Source organism: Macaca fascicularis, chromosome 12, assembly GCF_037993035.2.
Source record: "Macaca fascicularis isolate 582-1 chromosome 12, T2T-MFA8v1.1".
Classification (NCBI taxonomy): Eukaryota; Metazoa; Chordata; class Mammalia; order Primates; family Cercopithecidae; genus Macaca; species Macaca fascicularis.
In genome coordinates this window covers 87596562-87611247 of record NC_088386.1, presented here as the reverse complement: position 1 = coordinate 87611247, position 14686 = coordinate 87596562, and positions in this window count along the sequence as shown.

Here is a 14686-nt window from a genome sequence, read left to right as displayed (position 1 = left end):
CATACCAGCTGAAAAATAAGCGAAGTACATGAAAAAATTTCTCCCAGAGATGGCCCAGACAGAAGAAGATGAAAGCAAGCCATCAAGATGCTCTCCATTCCAAGAAAGCACAGTACACAAACTCACCTAATGTGGCAAGGACCACTAATAGACCATACTAAACATTTGTGCATGGAATAGAAATGGGCACTTGCTCTAGGATAACTCAGGTCTCCAAACTGGGCAAATAAACCATGCCTTTATAATTATTTTTATATAGGGCTTCTTCCTCTAGGTCACACAGCTTGGTCAGCAGGAGTATGGATTTCAGCATCCACCCAGACAAGTGCCCTTGTGCAATGACAACCTACTTATATGAGTTCATTTTTACACTGCTGAAAAAGATATACCTGAGACTGGGTAATTTATAAAGAAAAATAGATTTAATAAATTCAGTGTTCCACATGGCTGGGGAGGCCTCAAAATCATGGCAGAAGGTGAAAGGCACGTCTTACATTGGTGGCAGGCAAGAGAGAGAATGAGAGCCAAGTGAAAGAGGTTTCCCCTTTTAAAACCATCAGATCTTGTGAGACTTATTCACCACCACTAAGACAGTATGGGGAAAACTGCCCCCATGATTCAAGTATCTCCGTCCCAGAACACATGGGAATTCAAGATGAGATTTGGGTGGAAACACAGCCAAACCATATCATTCCACCTCTGGCCCCTCCCAAGTCTCATGTCCTCACATTCTAAAACATATTATGCCTTCCCAACAGTTTTCCAAAGTCTTAACTCATTTCAGAATCAAGTCAAAAGTCCACAATCCAAAGTCTCATCTGAGACAAGGCAAGTCCCTTCTGCCTTTGAGCCTGTAAAATCAAAAGCAACTTAGTAGGCCGGGCGCGGTGGCTCAAGCCTGTAATCCCAGCACTTTGGGAGGCCGAGGCGGGTGGATCACAAGGTCAGGAGATCGAGACCACAGTGAAACCCCGTCTCTACTAAAAATACAAAAAATTAGCCGGGCGCGGTGGCGGGCGCCTGTAGTCCCAGCTACTCAGGAGGCTGAGGCAGGAGAATGGCGTGAACCCAGGAGGCGGAGCTTGCAGTGAGCCGAGATCGCGCCACTGCACTCCAGCCTGGGCAACAGCGTGAGACTCCGTCTCAAAAAAAAAAAAAAAAAAAAAAGCAACTTAGTTACTTCCTAGATACAATGGGGGTACAGGCATTGGGTAAATACAGCCATTCCAAATGGGAGAAATTGGCCAAAACAAAGGGGCTACAGGCCTCATGCAAGTCAAAAACTCAGCAGAGTAGTCACATCTTAAAGCTCCAAAATAATCTCCTTTGACTCCATGTCTCACATCCAGGTCACACTAATGAAAGATGGATTCTCATGTTCTTGGGCACCTTTGCCCCTATGGCTTTGCAGGGCACAGCCTTCCTCCCAGCTGTTTTCATGGGCTGCTGTTGAGTGTCTGCAGCTTTTCTAGGTGTGTGGTATAAGCTGTTGGTGAATCTATCATTCTGGGATCTGGAGGACGGCGACCTTCTTCTCACATCTCTATTAGGCAGTGCCCCAATAGGGGCTGTGTGTGGGGGTCTCAACCCCACATTTCCCTACCTCACTGCCCTAGCAGAGGTTCTCCATGAGGACCCACAGGTGTTTCCATACATCCTCTGAAATCTAGGCAGAGGTTACCCAACCTCAATTCTTGACTTTTGTGTACCCACAGGCTCAACACCACATGAAAGCTGCCAAGGCTTGGGCTTTGCGTTTTCTGAAGCCATGACCTAAGCTGTACCTTGGCCCCTTTTAGCCATGGCTAAAGCAGCTGCAATGGCTGGAAAGCAGGGCACCAAGTCCCTAGGCTGCACACAACAGTGGGGACCCTGGGCCCAGCCCATGAAACCATGTTTTCCTCCTAGGCCGCCAGGCTTGTGATGGGAGGGGTTGCTGCAAAGGTCTATGACATGCCCTGGAGGCATTTCCCCATTGTCTTGGTGATTAACATTTGACTCCTTGTTACTTATGCAAATGTATGCAGCCAGCTTAAAGGCTTGGATTTCTCCTCAGAAAATGGGTTTTTCTTTTCTATTGCATCATCACGTTGCAAATTTTCTGAACTTTTATGCTCTGTTTCCCTTTTGAGACCGAAAGTTTGTAACAGCACCCAAGTCAACTCTTAAATGCTTCGCTGCTTAGAAATTTTTTCTGCCAGATACCTTAAGTCATCTCCATCAAGTTCAAAGTTCCACGGATCTCCAGGGCAGGGGCAAAATGCCACCAGTTTCTTTGCTAAAACATAGCAAGTGTCACCTTTACTCCAGTTCCCAACAAATTACTCATCTCCATCTGAGACCATCTCAGCCTGGATTTCATTGTCCATATAATTATCAGCATTTTGGTCAATGCCATTCAACAAGTCTTTAGGAGGTTCCAAACTTTCCCATATTTTCCTGTTTTCTTCTGAGTCTTCCAAACTGTTCCAGTCTCTGCCTGTTACCCAGTTCTAAAGTCACTTACATATTTTTGGGTATCTTTACAGCAATGCCCCACTCTCTTGGTACCAATTTACTGTATTAGTCTGTTTTCACACTGCTGATAAAGACATACTTGAGACTGGGTAATTTATAAAGAATAAAGGATTTAATGGAATCACAGTTCCACATGGCTGGGGAGGCCTCACAGTCATGGCAGAAGGTAAAAGATATGCCTTATACGGTGGCAGACAAGAGAGAAAATGAGAGCCAAGTGAAAGGGATTTCTCCTTATAAAGTCATCAGATCATTAAGGGTTATAAGGAAGAGAGACAAGAGACAGAGAGTGACAACTCCACTTGGAACTCTTTGCACCATTGCATCAGTACCCTAGGAGTAAGCTACACCAAATAGAAAAAAAGGTAGGGGGCCGGGCGCAGTGGCTCAAGCCTGTAATCCCAGCACTTTGGGAGGCCGAGACAGGCGGATCACAAGGTCAGGAGATCGAGACCATCCTGGCTAACATGGTGAAACCCCGTCTCTACTAACAAATACAAAAAACTAGCCGGGTGAGGTGGCAGGCGCCTGTAGTCCCAGCTACTTGGGTGGCTGAGGCAGGAGAATGGCGAAAACTGGGAGGCGGAGCTTGCAGTGAGCTGAGATCCGGCCACTGCACTCCAGCCTGGGCGACAGAGCGAGACTCCATCTCAAAAAAAAAAAAAAAGAAAAAGAAAAAAAGGTAGGAATTTCTACCAACCCCAGTTTCCTACTATGGTTCATCCCTCCCCAGTGTGATGAATACTTTTCTGAATGAATGAGACATTTTTCCTAAAAGAGAAAGAGGCCAGGCACAGTGGCTTATGCCTGTAATCCCAACATTTTGGGAGGTTGAGGCGGGTGGATCCCCTGAGGTTAGGAGTTCAAGACCAGCCTGGCCAACATGGTGAAACCCCATCTCTCCTAAAAATACAAAAAATTAGCCAGGCATGGTGGTGGGTGCCTGTAGTCCCAGCTACTTGGGAGGCTGAGGCAGGAGAATTGCTTGAACCCGGGAGGCAGAAGTTGCAGTGAGCCAAGATTGCACCATTGCACTCCAGCCTCGGCGACAGAGGGAGACTCTGTCTCAAACATACAAAAAAAAAAAAAAAAAGAGAGAGAGAGAGAAAGGAAGTGAGAGAGGAAAGGAATAAGGAAAGGAAGGAAGAGAAGCGGGAGGGGGAAACTATAGGAAAAACAAACTACTTGCCTTATAGTCAGTTTCAATGATTCCTCAATAAATAAATAAATAAAACCCTCTGAGGCAGAAGCACTGAGCTGAGGAAATATATGAGGCCACACAAAAAGGAGTTACAATCAGGCAGCTTCCCACCAACTGACATATTCATCCTGACTCAGAGGCATTTTCCTAAAACAAAACAACATTTGCCCAGATTGGCAGACAGACAACAAGAAAATGATGTCATGTGCCTAAAAGCAATCACAAGGTTAAGGGCAAAATTAGATGTGGAAACTTGTTCTCTTCAACAAATACATAAAATATCATTTTCCTTCTGCTTCTTTTGGGACTGTTCATGCCTCAATTTTCTCTTCATCCTTCTCTGCCTGCCTAATAACCAAACTATTAATATAAATCTATATCACCTCTTTTTTATTATAACATATAAAAGGAGGAGTAGAAAATGTCAAGCTAAACAGTGAGCAGACTCAGAAAAATGTACCATGTTAATTTTTATTCAAATAACAGATCAAAATAAACCTGCCTTCTATCAAAAATAAGTATACAGAAAATAAACAGTGTTAAGTCCTTTGAAGTTTTGGCAAGAAAATCAAAATAGCATGATAAAACTGGAGGAGTGTATTTTTATAAAGATTTGTTCCAAGAAACAAACATTTTAGAACATTGCTTTTATAATACTTAAAATGAAAGATAAGATATAGGAAGATATTTTTGGAAGAGAGTTGACTGCATTTCGGGAAAATAAATCTAAAGAAGGTAAGATAACTAATAATGTCATGATAGTATTTAAAATATCACTTTAAGCCATAAAGAGCTAAACTGACCTTGCAGAACATTAAACCTGGGCTGTGAAAAAAGATTTGACACACTCTTTCAGAGAGCAAAGGTAAAGGAAAAAGAAATTAAAAATCAGTGTCGGCCGGGCGCGGTGGCTCAAGCCTGTAATCCCAGCACTTTGGGAGGCCGAGGCGGGCGGATCACAAGGTCAGGAGATCGAGACCACAGTGAAACCCCGTCTCTACTAAAAATACAAAAAATTAGCCGGGCGCGGTGGCGGGCGCCTGTAGTCCCAGCTACTCAGGAGGCTGAGGCAGGAGAATGGCGGGAACCCGGGAGGCGGAGCTTGCAGTGAGCCGAGATCGCGCCACTGCACTCCAGCCTGGGCAACAGCGTGAGACTCCGTCTCAAAAAAAAAAAAAAAAAAAAAAAAAAAATCAGTGTCATGGTCCGTTTCCTGTTGCTATAATGTAATACCTGAGACTAAGTAATTTACAAAGAAAAGAAGTTTATTTAGCTTAGAATTCTGGAGCCTGGGAGGTCCAAGATCAGGAGGCTGCATCTGGTTGGCTACTGGTAACAGCCTTATGCTGCATCATAACATGGTGGAGAGGAGGAAGAGGAGGCAGGCATGTGCAAAGACATCAAACATCAGAGGCAGCCTTGTTTTATAACAAGCCCCTCTCAATGTAACTAGTTCAGCCCCTGGAGAGCAAGAACTCCCTCTCATGTGAAAGGCATTAATCCCTCTTAATGACCTAATCACCTTTTAAAGGCACCACTTCCCAATACCACTATATTGGAGACCAAGCCTCAACATGAGTTTTGGTCAGGACAAACCACATTTAAACCATAAAAGTCAGAGGAAAAGGACAAAATAGAAGAGCAAGCAGCAGAAATCTGACAACTAGATAATTGATCTTCTCTGATGAAAAAATAGAAGAGTCCAGTCCAAAGCCACTTAAGAAATAGGGTTTTACACTTTCAGCATTCTCTTCTAGTTCACCCTTCCTAAAAACTGAATGCTAGCTCAAATGTTCAATTCATTGATCCTCATGCCCATATTGTGGGTTGTTTTCCTCAGGAATCAAATTTGAAAGTAGCACCTCTAATTTCTTGTCTTGAAAGAGAATAAATGTATTTATTAGACAAAAAAAGAAAGAAAGACACAGCTGTAAAATATGTAGTATTGATTTGTATATTGACTGGTAATAATAATAACAATAATAGCTTAGGTATATTGAATATTTCCTGTTTCAGGGACTGTGGGAAGCATTTCCTAATTTTTTTTTTTTTTAGATAGTCTCGCTCTGTCACCCAGCCTGGAGTGCAATGGTGTGATCTCGGCTCGCCTCAACCTCCGCCTCCAGGGTTCAAGCGATTCTCCTGCCTCAGCCTCCCGAGTAGCTGGGACTACAGGTGCCCACCACCATGCCCAGCTAATTTTTCTATTTTCAGTAGAGATGGGGTTTTACCATCTTCGCCAGGGTGGTCTTGAACTCCTGACCTCAGGCTCAGGTGATCCACCCACCTCGGCCTCCCAAAGTGCTGGGATTTCAGACGTGAGCCACCACACCAGTGGCATTATCTAATTTCATAGCCACTAACAATTCTATGAGGAAAGTTCTATTCTCATCTCCATTGTACTGGTTAGTAACTTACAGCTTAGCATGATTAAGTAATTGGTCAACAGTTACAGTTAGGAGAATGGAGAACAGGCACTTGAGCCCCATTTATCTTTCTCCAGAATGCATGCTCTTACTTACCTTGACATTGCCATGGGACAATGGTTCTGAAAGTCCAGGTTATCCTAAATTATAATGCTCATTCCCAAGATGTTCCTTTGTGGTAGCTCCAGAGCCAATGTAGCCAATGAAAGAATCACAATAATTTGGATCTCTACTATGAGCAAATCAACCTCCAAGTTTCTTTGCCTAGTTAAGTTTTTATTGTTTCTATGATACATAGAAATTTGTAGCTTATTATTGGCCACAGCCCAGAACTATATTAATCACTATTGTGGCCTAGTAAGTCTGCTTTGCTTGTAAGTGAAACTGTGGACTTCTCCAAATGACGAAGAGACAACAACAACAACAACAACAACAACAAAAGGTAAGGGACAGGGGAAAAGAGAAAAGAATCAATAGACTATAAGAGTAAACTCAGCTTTCTAACTGACCAAGCAGATTCCAATTAATCACCCAAGCTCTAACAACTGCACAGAGTCCTGTCTATATCAGACAGGTCATTAAGTGTCCAAAGAAAGAAAAAAATATCTCCATATTTGACCTTAATTTAGATGGCATGTGTCATAATCTGTTACCTTAGTCATAAGACCTTTACATAAAATGCCAAGTGAATTTACTGAGTCAATTTGTAAATTGAAGGGAAAACACTGGCTTCCCCCAGACTAATGTAACAGAAAAACTTGTCTATGGTATAATTAAAAAAAAAAAAAAAAAACTCTCCCAAAAGGAAAGAATAAACAAACCTGGAAAAGAATAAGACATACCTGTATATTAAGCAAAACTTATTAAAGTGACCAACAGCTTGATGTATCCTAATAAACTTACTGAATTTTTAGGATGAAGAAGAAACCCACAAGAATACAGGCAGAAAGAGAAGGTGACATAGAATAAGTAACAAAAAACCAGGCTGTCCTCAGACATCTCCCCTGAAACATTAGATTTTAGGAAAAAAAAAAAAAAAAAAAATGAACAGTATCTACTCCATATCCAATATTATCTTCCTGAAGACTCAACATGCACATTAATGTAGTAAAGATTCTGCCAAAGTCCTGCGATGTGTGTAAAAAAGAATAACGTTTAGCTGCCTACACATACTAACTTCTCATAGCTTCCATAAAAGGTGAAGTTACTGTTTTATTTATTTAACAATAAAAAGAACACTGAAGCACAAGGAATTTGATAACCTGCCTGAGGTCACATATTTAGAAAGTGGCTGATACTCAGATTTGAACCCAGTCCCTGCAGTTCAAGAATCTGTACTTTTTGCTGTTAAATTGTTTTGAAAATAAACAAATAGCATAAAAGATAATGTGCTAGTACTGAACAGGTGATAGTGCCACGTTCAGTTTATTTCTGATAGCTCCAATCATACCTCAGGTTTTAGCTTAAATGTCATTCCATTAAGGAGATCTCTCTTTTCATCCCTTTCAGACCAGGTCTGTCCATCAGGGTATAACCAGGAAATTAGAGCACTCTAGATATTTCAGAATAAGGAGACCTTATTCAAGGAATTGGTTACCAAAGGTGATGAGAAGTCAAATAGGGGGCAGTGAAGCGACATAGAGACTGGTAACAGCAGGAAGTTTCTAGTACAACCTTTAATCTCTGTGGAGTAAAAGGACAGTGGCCACAAGCAGTGTCTCAGAGATAGACCATGACTGTTTAGAGAGAGTTAGGACCACAAAGTGAGGAACTGCGATAGGATCTGGAAACAAGAGATGCAGCTATTGCTGGAGAGATGAGGGGAGACAAATAAAGAAGGGGAAAATAAATTGAATTCTCCTCTCCCACATTTCAATCTCCTGCCAGTTCCTGCCGGTGGCTTAACCTATCTGATAGGCTTAGGGCGAAAGAATTTTGGTAACATTGCTTGCTATGACACAGAGCAGAGCACTGGAAAAAAAGTAAATGCATATAAACTTGTCTTGCTATACCACTAAAATACCCCCATAGTATCCTTACTGTAATATGCTTCACCCTTGTATCCATTCAACAATGTACCTTTTAGATGGCCCATCAGGAAAGGGCCTGTGCCGTTAGCTGACAGTCTCCTGCTGTCGTATCGCCCAGATCCACCATGGTGTTCAACAGGGACCACATGCTTTCAGGGCTGCTCTGAGCTGATAACTCAACGCAGCAGAGGCATTAGAGCTGGGCCAGTACTGGCCAACGTGGGACTCTTCTAAAAAGAAAGTTTTGCTCAGGGCTCCCCATCAGCCTAGCCGAGACTTTCTCAGACCTGCACTATAGTCTTAGGCTCTTTCCACCTAATCCTCCTTCCTCCATCTTTTCCTTCTGCAAAATTGTCAGGCCTGCATCACGGTCCGAGGCTTTCCGCATATACTCCCTTTCCCTTTCTCTGTTATCCCTCATGGGTATTGCCTTCAATAAATCTCTTAGAGTTCTAATTACATCTTGGCATATGCTTTCCCGAAAAACTCACCAAACAAGAACTTCCTAGAGAGGACAGAATGTACAGATCTTATTCACTGCTATAGTCCCACGACCCAATATGGTACCTGATATATAGCTGTTGCTCAATATATATTTAATAAAACAGTGTAAAATGTTTGAAGGAATGAATTGACACTACACAAAAGATCTTTAGCAATAAGTATTAATCACAAATAGATTCAAGATAAGCAGTAAGTAACTAGCCTTCAGATGAAGATTCATTATGAGTCATCTTGCAATTTGCAGCTTGCTCACACATACAAAAAAAATTCTGTATTAGTCATTAAACTGAAAAAAATCAAATATTCCTGGACTTGATATGGGGGAGAACTCCTACAATTCTTCTTTGGTTTCCAAGTGAAGCAAATAGCTTTTAACTTAGCATTTCAAAATTTTCAGACTTTTACTATTCACTGAAAGATGTGTGTATTCAAGAGGTAGCGAACAAAGAATCCAAACTACATAAGGTCAGAAGACAAGATAATTAATAGGATTAATCTTGCAGTCACAGAACTGAACACTACAGAATCCAATTTAACTGCCCCTGTCCCTGTTGGCTTTTTATTTGAGTCTCACATTTTTTCCCCTTTTTTGAGAGGAAAACATTTAAAATATCTAAATAACAGCTGAGATTACTAAAACCAAGCACACAGTGTTATGGAGAGTTAACAATTTTCTTTCATCTTACTCCACATAACCAAAAGCAAGATAAGAAGATAGGATGTCAGAAGAAATAATAGACATCCTGTTAAGTGTCAACCTCTTTAAAAATGGCTCTTTTGCCACTAAGATTAACCCTATCCTAAGACAAAAATCTCAACTAGGCAGACACCTATATACTTTTGTGTGAATATCTAGAGACATTTAGGTTTAGTTTTCAAAAGGAATATGCATCCATTCACAGTTCAATTTCAATTTTTTTCAGGGATTATGAAAAATAAATTAAGCAAAAACATATTAATAATCATTCCCCTTTCCTGTATTTCCTATAAATTGGTACATAAATCTATAGGCTTAATATGATTCAAGTGTTCCTTTTTTGGCAGGACTACATCAGAGGTGGTATTGTGAACTTCCATTGAGAGGCGCATATTGTCTGGCCATCTTCCATTTCATGATGCCAGTAGTCACTGCTGCTTAATGCCCAGCTCCTTCAAGTCAGTAGGAGCTGCAAAATGCTATTGTTGTAGTTTTTTCTTCATTTATTAACTTGAATGGTTTATAAAGAGAAATCATTCCTTATTAATAATGTGATTGCTTTAGGTACATGTAGCATAGGAAAAGAAGAATAAAAGTTAGATTCTATCAATTTACTTACCAGTTCTCAAAGTAATGAACTGGATCCATAGCATCCTTCGAAAGTGAGCAATGAGTTTTTCTCTTCTATTTTAGCATCATTATGAATGCATTTATTTAAATATATTTTGTATGTTTTAATCCATTGTAACTATTATCTTTACTGATGCACAAATTAGTCCATCCTTGGTCAGTGGCAACCTGCTCAAGTTGGCTCCTGAGTCCTATTAAAACAATTCCTACAGTCTTTGATAGCAGCTTTGCTTTCAAGTATGACAAGATTTCCCTCCTTACCTTGTACATTTCCTGCCCCGGACAGCCCTGTTTTCCTGCTCCTTAAATCAGCCTCTTTTCCAAAATGTCCTGGTTTTAGAGACCCTAATCTATGAGCTGGTGGTGCTCATTTGCTGCTGGATTGGTTATTGTTCCAGGCCTTTATAGAAAACAGAAGTAGGAAGTGTGTAATTTGGAAAAAGGATAAAATGTATCATGTATCCAGACCACATTGATACTTCCCATTCAAATTCAGAACTAAAGGATTTTTACAAGTTTTGCACTATAAATTGACAGTATAGGCACACAGTCAGAAAAACCCTGATTATGGAAAAACAGGACAATCTTGTTTCTTTAAAAGGAGAAAGAGAGGAAAACAGAGATAGAAACAAGAAAATGGAGGAGACATTTACTTCGGAAGAGAATTAAGATATACCCATTAAAATAGCCATTATTTAAAAATCAAAGCAAACAGAAAATGACAAGTATTGATAAGAATATGGAAAAATTTAAACCCTTGTGCACTGTTAGTAGGAATATAAAATGTAATTGTCATCTGATCCAACAATCCCATTTTTGGATATATACCCAAATAATTGAAAGCAGGGTCTTAAAGGGATATTGATACACCCATGTTCATAGCAGCATTTATAGTCAAAAGGTGGAAGCAACCCAAATGTCTACTGATGGATGAATGAAAAAGCAAAATGTGGTATAAACATACAATGGAATATTATTCAGCTTTAAAAGGAAGGAAGTTATGACACATGCTACAACATGGATGAACCTTGAGGGCAATATGCAGAGGGAAATAAGCCAGTTATGAAAAGATAAATATCACGTGATTCTACATATAGGTACCTAGAGTAGTCAAATTCATAGAAACAGAAAGTAAAATGATCATTGCCAGGCGCTGGGAGAATGGAGAGTATTTTTAATTTTGATAGGTACGGAGTTTTAGTTATGCAAGATAAAAAGAGTTCTGGAGACAGACGCTGGTGATGATTGCACAACAATGTGAATGTGCTTAATACCACAGAACTACACACTTAAAACTGGCTAAGGGCCAGGTGTTGTGGCTCATGCCTGTAGTCCCAACAATTTGGGAAGCCAAGGCAGGCAGATTACTTGAGCCCAGGAGTTCAAGACCAGACTGGTCAACATGCAAAACTCCACCTCTACAAAAAATACAAAAATTAGCTGGGCGTGGTGTGCATGTCTATAGTCCTAGCTACTCAGCAGGCTGAGGCAGGAGAATCAGTTGAGCCCTGGATGTTGAAGCTGCAGTGATCTGTGATCATACCACTGCACTCCAGCCTGGGTGACAGAGTGAGACCTTGTATCAAAAAAGAAAAAGAATGGCTAAGATGATAAACCTTATGTTATATTTATTTTGCTACAATTTTTGAAAGTGAATTCAATTGCATATCAACATATTGCAATGTAATTTGGATCTGAATTCAAACTATTAAAAGTATGGGATATCATAGCTTGCATACCTCACAGACTTGAGATTTAATTCCAAGAAAGAGAACTGTGGGAATAAGGAAAATCTTACTGGAAAGGAGGAAAAAGCCAACAGATGTGCGTTAGGAAGGTTGCCACTATAGGCATAGGAGGCTGATTTGCTGGGCCTCCGAGAAGCATGTGGCAGTCTGCCAGGAATTGTCTATTTGAAGGACAGGAGGCTGAAACGCTGCTCTACAGGCTCCCGTCCCCATTAGGTCAGTGTTATCCTTGGGCTTTTATCCCCTCACTTTTTGGATGCATTGTGGTTTGGCCCAGTGGTGTGCTGTCTGCCTTGGCGCAGAAAGGCTTGGGATGCATGCTTGAATGAGACACTGAGTGAGCCTGAGTTCATACAGAACTGTGAGGCTGACATCCATCGGGGCAGGAGAATGTGACTTGGAGACCACAAAAGACAAAGCAGGAAATAAAGACACTGAATGCATACTGATGATACAGAGGAAAGATGATTAAAGTGTTTTTTTAGATTTGATCATTGTATTGTGTTATGTTTAAAAGAGAGCGAGAGAGAGAGATAATTCTTATTTTAAGATACAATCTGGAATATTTGCAGATGAATTGATTTGGGATTTGTTCCAAAATAATCTGAGAGAGGGAAAGAGGTAAAGTATATAGAAATAAACTGTGGTTCTTAATTGTTTCAGTCTTCACATATTGCAGTAGATATTGCCAAAAGCATGGACTGGGATATAGAAAGGCAGTGCTTTAAGTTGACCACACAACTTCACAGAAAAAGAAGCAGGACGACTTTTTGAACAAAAGTCTGTTAAGATGAAAAACCAAGGTGTTGTGTGTACATGTATATCCACTAGACTATTTCTTGATTATTTAAGTCCATACAATAATTTGTATATGGAACCTGCAACTTTAAGACACAGTTTAAAAAAATTGTAGACTCTGCCTGTAGTGACTATGGTATTTTCCACACTGAGTACAGAAAACTATTGATCACATATTGATCTGGTAGATACATCCTATAGATCTTTGTCAGTAATATCATTTCCAAACATGAAGGGCAACAATATTTTGCCATTAATATGAAGAACTACCATATGTTGCAGGGACACAATTAGACAGCAGTGAAATTGAGAATGTTCTATGAATGATTATATAAAATACGTCATACCTAGCCATTTCTAAATCAACATTGTAGTCCATTAATGTTAACGTGCAATTTATGGATGACTATAAGCACAAAGCTCTTTTTAAATTCAGATAATTTTGGTAGCAATGTGCATGCAAAAATAAATATTAAGTAAATCTCATGCTCTGTTCATGCAACATATGATTATATGCAATGCAATAAAATAATTTTGTACTGGGATACATATGAAAAATAATTCACATTCTGATTCTAAAATAAATATCAATAAAAATGCTAGACAATTCAAAAACAACCAAACATGCTTTCCCTGGATAAACATAGATCTACTTCAACAATAATTACAAATTATCAATCATTGGCTTTTACTGGAGAGTTCAAATGCTTCTGCAGTTTTCTAATTATTCCTCTTCCTCTACAAAGATGTCTAATCAGCCAGTTAAATCAAAGTGTTTAGTAATGGCCCTCTGTGTAAATAAAAGCACTGGCTGTAGAAACCCACATTTCAAAAGTGCATCCCTTACTAATTGTGTTTTATTTGAAAATGTCTTCATAGACTCTGATGTGGTGTGGATGTTTCCCCACCCAAATCTCATCTTGAACTGTAGCTCCCATAATCCCCACATGTCATAGGAAGGACACAGTGACAGGTAATTGAATAATGAGGGTGGTTTCCCCCATGCTCTTCTCGTGACAGTGAATGAGTTCTCATGAGATCTGATGATTTTATAAGGTGCTTTTCCCCTCTTCACTTTGCACTTCTCCTTTTCTGCTGCCATATGAAGAAGGACATGTTTGCTTCCTTTTCCACCACGATTGTAAGTTTCCTGAGGCCTCCCCATCCATGCTGAACTATGAATCAATTAAACATCTTTCCTTTATGAATTACTCAGTCTCAGCTACGTCTTTATGAGCAGTGCGAGAATGGACTAACACAGTCTCTGTTAAAAGGAGTCTTAAATGTCAACTCTTTTACTTAAGCCAATTCCAAAGAAAAAAAAATTTTCTTTATGAAAAAGAGGAATAAAAAGGCAAAGAGAACCTTTTGCACAAAAACTATGCTCAGAAAATGTTTGTTGAATGACCAGGTTTAGAGATTCCAACTTGAGCCTATATTGCCACTGCATTTCAGAAAATTCTATCTGGACATCTCAGGAAAACTGGTAAGGAAGACCTGATTAAAGTTTATTTGCTTCAGAGAATGAAGAAATTTCCAAAGAAAGTCATCCAAAAAGATAAAAATGACCCCAAAACACTGCCTTGGTTGCTGACAAAAGAACCCAAGCTGGCATTCACTTCTCATTCCCTCCTGCTGGATGCCCGTTGGGTACCCAGGAAAAGACAGGGCTTCAGGTAAAACCTCAAGGTCCTATTTCATTAAAAATCCATACAGAAAGAGACACCAACAATGTAATGTTGATATACCTTAAAAGATTTACACACAAAATGGGAGAAAGACCTCATCCCCCACTTTGTCACAAACCATCCTGCAGTTCGGCCACTTAGAGGGCTCTGTCACATCCCTCATGTGCCCACCAGGAGACTCCAGTGCCTGACTGAGAGTGGAACAACCACATAAAGACCAACTGGACATCTCACAGGCATATGTTGGAAACTCTGAAATGACCATTTCAGGGGAGCACAGATATGGTTTAAGTGGGTGTCAGTGACACCCACTGCAAATTTGGAACAGTACTGATAATGTGACTCTATTGTACTTACAAATTAGTGAGCCTGAGTAAACTCAGGGAACAAATAAATGACTAAGCCCCAGTCACTACAAAACACTTTTGCCTTCACGCGATTTTACTT